We start from the raw sequence: 6,068 nt of genomic DNA on the forward strand, positions 1-6,068 counted from the left end.
ATGCACCTCAGTCCTGACCTACCGGGTTCATACATTGGGCCCCCAAAGCTGTCCGTATCTCCCAGTCCTCTTCTACAGCACTCCCTGCTATCCATATCCTGTTTTCTTAAGAGCATAAAATCCCACTCACTGTGGACATGATTTGAGACTTTATTTCACCTATAAGTAATCCACATCTGAACCCCGTTTTAGAGGGTAAAAGGCTAATATTTCAGCCCACAGCATCTTTAGGGCCATTTGCCTTAAACCTGTGTACCCAGCCACCCTGCCATTTGTGTTAGCATGGCCTCAGCACATGACTCAGAGTCAGCAGTTCTAGGTTCTAATCTTGGCTCTGCGTAGATTTCCTGTGGGAGATTGGACAAGTAATTTTAAACTCTCTGATCCTCTTTGCCCGTAAAATGAGGATACCTATTATCGCACACAAGTGTCGAGGTTTAAATTCATTCATATTTTATAAAGTGCTTTGAAATACTGAAATGAAAGACGACATGCAAGTGTATTATTATTAGCCCTTGAAATAGATGCGTTTTCCAGGCTAATGATCCTAAGAATGAGGGAGAAATAATAAATCATAGTGCTGGCAGAATTATGTGTAATTGTAGAAGCTGACAAGGGAGCAAAAGAATACAAGGAGAAATCTGTGGCCAGCAGTGTTAAGGAAAATAAGGAGTATTCTGAAGTACATCAGGAACAAAAGGAACGCTACCAAAGGTATTAGTCCATTTCTAAATGGAAATAGTAGAATTGTCAATAGTAATGTAGAAAGGCAGAAATGTCCAATAAATATTTCTGTTCTGTGTTTGGGCAAAAGCCAGAGGATGTATTCATATCATTTAATGCTCAAGTATTTTCCATTCCACCAGTAACTAAGGAGAATGTTAAACAGCAGCTACTAAAGTTAGACTTCTTTAAATCAGGAGATCCAGATAACCTGTATGCAAGTGTTTTAAAATAGCTGGGCCAGGAGCACTCTGGACCATTAATGTTGATTTTTAATAGGTCTTGGAACACTGAGGAAGTTCCAGAGGACTGGAAGTTAAGCCAGTGATGTGCCAGTATTTAAAAAGGGATGACCCAAGTAAGTGTCAGCCTGACTTTGATTCCAGGTAAGATAATGGAACAGCTGATACTGGACTTGATTAATAAAGAAATAAAAGGGTAAAACAATTCATGCCAGTCAACATGGGTTTATGTTGATATCGTTTTTCTTTATATTACAAATTTGGTTGATGAAGGTGGTAGTGTTGGTGTAATATGCTTGGACTTCTGTATGGCATTTGACTAGGCACCCAACTACATTTTGATTAAGAAACTAGAACAATACAAAGTCAACATGATACATAATAAATAGATTTAAAAACTGGCTAACTGATAGGTCTCAAACAGAAAATCATTACTGAGCAGGCGTGTTTCTATTGATATCCCACAGGGGTGGTTCTTGGCCCTGTGCTATTCAACAATTTCACCAGTGACCTAGAAAAAACATACAAAATCAATACTGATAAAGTTTGTAGATGCCCCAAAGATTGAGAGTCATAAATAATGAAGAGGACAAGTCACTGATACAGAGTATTCTGGATTGCTTGGTGAGCTGGGTGCAAGTGAACAATATATGTTTCAAATATGGCCAAGTATAAGGTCATCAAGGAATAAAGAATGTAGGCCATACACAGTGGGGGACTCTTATCTTGGAAAGCAGTGACTTTGGAAAAGACTTGGGGGTGATCAAATACTCTGGCCAAAAGAGCTAATGCTAATCCTTGGCTCTGTAAACAGGAATCTCGAGTGGGAGTAGGGAATACTGTGTCCAGTTCTGGTGCCCACACTTCACTTGAAAAATTAGCAAAGGTTCAGAGAAGAACCACAAAAACAATAAAAGGATTAGAAAACATGCCTTATAGTGATAGACTCAAGGAGCTAAATCTGTCTAGGGTATCCAAGAGAAGGTTAAGGGCTGAGTTGATCAGTCTATAAGTACCTATATGGGAAACAGAAATTTGATAATAGGGGGCTCATCATCTAGCAGATAAAGGTATAACAAGATCCAATGGATGGAAGCTGAAGCTAGACAAATTCAATATTGAAATAAGGCACATTGTTAAAAAAAATGTGGGAAATTAATCTGTGGAACAATTTACCATTGGGTTGTGGTGGATTCTCCTTCACTGAAATTTTTTTAATTAAGATTGGATGCTTTTCTAAAAGATCTGCTCTAGTTCAACCACAGCTATCGGACTTGATGAAGGAATTAATTTAGGGAAGTCCTATGGCCTGTGTTAGGCAGGAGGTAAGACTGGATGATTGCCATGATCTCTTTTGGCCGTTCACATCTATGCATCTACTGCACTGAGATGCCAACTCTTTAATAATAGGTGATGGACTTGCTTTCACAGCACTTTGGTGCTGCTAGTCTGTCCTCTAGTGGCTGATTGAGAAAATCACAATTATTCCTGATAACAGTGATGGCTCTGAAACATTTTGGGACCCAGTGGAGAGCACCCTTTTCTTTTTTTCTTTTCACAAATAGTGTTTCTGTTCTGAGAGCCCCATTCTGAGAGACAAAAAGCACTGACTTTGGAGCACTGGCCGGGGGTTATTTCTTTGCCCTATTGGGTTTATTTCCCATGGCTAGTCTCTCTCCAGACTGGTGCGTAGAGACTGGGTGCATTCTGCACTGTCGTGCCACATGTTCCAGGTTCACTCTCCAGTTCTATTGTCTCAACCTCTGGCTTCATGTTGGCTCTCAACAAACATTGGGTTGTATTGTTTGCATTTCATTAGCTGCGAGGGGCCCCAGTTAGAACGTGGGCTCCATTGTGCTAAGTACCATCCAGACAGAAATGGATTCTACCCCAAAGAGCTTACAGTCTGCAAGAGAGGGCAGAAGTGCACTTGCAAAGACATACTGGGAATTCATGTCTAGCTTAGCAGGTTGGAGGTACACACCATCCACCAGCTGGCATTTGGAAAGGCCTGTTCAAGAGTGAGTGTGAAAAGGCCCGGGGTAGACCTGAGGAGAGCATTGTTTCTAACCATGCACACTCTGCTTCTGTTACTCTTTGGTGAAAGTGGAGGCGGAAGCATTTTCTTGACACCCAAAGCGCAGTTGCCAATATCCCAAGATGTGTGCCAGAAGGCAGGAATTGACCTTTTATGTTGACAAATCGTGCAACAGTTGGCTCCTGCTTTGCTGTGAGCTGATCACCCTTGGAATAGTCTCGAGATTTTGTGCACACATGGGAGAGAGAAGATGTGCAGTGCCTGCATTGAGAGCAGCTGTCCCAGTTTGTGGGTACTTTGTCTTTTTAAGGACATGCTGAGTGCTGCACTCTAACTTTAGCACAACGGTATGGATTGACTCGGCTTGTTTTATTAATGGAAGGATATAAATACATCTGTTTTGCATCTGCCTTGTTCTTCCATGTGCAAATGGCAGGCTTAGTCCCGACTCTCTTTGGTGATTAAACTCACCATCTTTTCAATCACAAATCACATTTCCATGTGTCAGTAGGAAATGTAAAGCTACAAAGTCACTTTGCTCGGCAGACTGTAACTCAGCCAAGAAGCCACTGATTTTGTGGAGCTCTTTAAAAATATCTTCACTTAATCTTTGTTTATATCAAATTATCTTTTCCATGAATTGACAGTTCTAGCACAGCCGATGCACTAAACCTCTTACCGATTCCGCACTATTCCACCCCGTCCCCTCGGGCTCAGCTCTAAAAACCCTAGATCTTTGAGTTAAAAGCAGCAGTGATTTTTAAAATTTTTACTACTACTTGGTTCTCCTCTGTCCACATAGAAGGAATTCAGCCTCCATAAATATCTCATGAAATTGATCAAGTACATTTCACATGTGTGAAGCAATTGACAGGTGTGTTGCGAGCAAGACACGAGAAGTCATTCTTCCATTCTACTCTGCGCTGGTTAGGCCCCAACTGGAGTATTGTGTCCAGTTCTAGGCACCGCATTTCAAGAAAGATGTGGAGAAATTGGAGAGGGTCCAGAGAAGAACAACAAGAATGATTAAAGGTCTTGAGAACATGACCTATGAAGGAAGGCTGAAAGAATTGGGTTTGTTTAGTTTGGAGAAGAGAAGACTGAGCGGGGACATGATAGCAGTTTTCAGGTATCTAAAAGGGTGTCATAAGGAGGAGGGAGAAAACTTGTTCACTTTAGCCTCTAAGGATAGAACAAGAAGCAATGGGCTTAAACTGCAGCAAGGGAGGTCTAGGTTGGACATTAGGAAAAAGTTCCTAACTGTCAGGGTGGTTAAACACTGGAATAAACTGCCTAGGGAGGTTGTGGAATCTCCATCTCTGGAGATATTTAAGAGTAGGTTAGATAAATGTCTATCCGGGATGGTCTAGACAGTATTTGGTCCTGCCATGAGGGCAGGGAACTGGACTCGATGACCTCTCGAGGTCCCTTCCAGTCCTAGAATCTATGAATCAGAGGCCCTGGTTCTACAGAGCACAAAGTCAGTCACATACTCAACAGCTGCAGGGGTTGCAGCATCCTCATCATGTGAGGGGAGATGACACTCTCCCATGACTCAGGAACAACATTGACCGGCTGTGGAATTAGCTGCAGCCTCGAACTCTGTGACTGTTCAGACATTGGGCTTTTGAGGGGAGGGTAGAAAGAAAAGGGGGAAAAAATGGGGCAACCCACCCAAAGCTTACAAAAAATGATGGTAAATATGGCAGGAGACTCCACATTTGTGGATTTTACATATTTGTGTCTCAATGACTCAAGTCAGGTAACCCATTTGATATTTAAAAAGGAGCAGGAAGGAAGCAGGGGCAGGGGTTCTAGCTGCCAACCTTGCAAACTCCCTGTGGGCTCTGGCAGCCAAGCAGAGCTCTTTATGGCTGTGATATAGGCAATCACTATTCTAGTGTATTAGAATCTAGTTAAGAACACTGTCAACAATGTGTGAACCAGAGTCCAATCCAGCTTGCTGTACCCTAGTGTGTTGGCTCTGCAGTGGGAGCAGCAGTAGAAAGATGTGAAAGCTTGATGAAGACAGAAAAAGGTCTCTGAAGACACACAGAGGATCAAATCCATCTCTGATGTAATTCCAATAACTACAGGGGGGACGGATAGCTCAGTGGTTTGAGCATTGGCCTGGTAAACCTAGGTTGTGAGTTCAATCCTTGAGGGGGCCACTTAGGGATCTGGGGCAAAACCAGTGCTTGGTCCTGCTAGTGAAGGCAGGGGACTGGACTCGACTAGATGACCTTTCAGGGTCCCTTCCAGTTCTATAAGATAGGTATATCTCCATATATTATTACTATTTACTGCTAACTCTAGTGACTGAGGCTATGCCTACACTACAGATTGTCAGTATAATTTACGTCACTCAGGGATGTGACTGATCCACACCTTGAGTGACATACCTTATACCGACCTAAGCGCCGGTGTAGACGGTACTATGTCAGCGGGAGAGCTTCTCCCATCAGCTTAGAGCATCTTCACCAGAAGAGCTACAGCGGTGCAGGGCCCTCCCCATCAAGTAGTTGTTGCTGGCTATTACTGGACAGCTATGGGCAATATGAAATTTTCCATTGCAGCTGCATATTGTCAATACCCTCAAGCCCCAAGTTGGGCACAAACTAATGCTCTAAGCAATTGATACATTTTCGCCCTCGATGGAAATGCTGCTGTAACACTGAGTGCTCCAAGACGTAACCCTGAATGCCCTGAAAACACAATAGTGCCTTGGGAGCCAAATGCAAGGTTTTCCCTTCCCTCCCACCCCTCCTACACACATCCCTCCTACACACACGCCTTTTCAGGCCCCATACTTCTTGTACCCTAGTCTTGAACTCCCAGATCCGTCCAGGCCCTAAACTCCCCAGAACCTCATGAACACCCCGGGGCGAAATCCTAGCCCCATTGAATGCAATGACAAAACTCACATTGATTTCACTGGGGCCAGGATTTCACAGGCTGTGCTTTCCCTACCTGGACCTTGAGCTTTTACAGCCCCTGTTCCTGGCTGTGTGCTCTCATGGGCACAGGCGCTGTGCTCATAGGTCCCGTCCCTGTTTAGACCCCAA

This window comes from Trachemys scripta, chromosome 1 (assembly GCF_013100865.1).
Source record: "Trachemys scripta elegans isolate TJP31775 chromosome 1, CAS_Tse_1.0, whole genome shotgun sequence".
Lineage (NCBI taxonomy): Eukaryota > Metazoa > Chordata > Testudines > Emydidae > Trachemys > Trachemys scripta.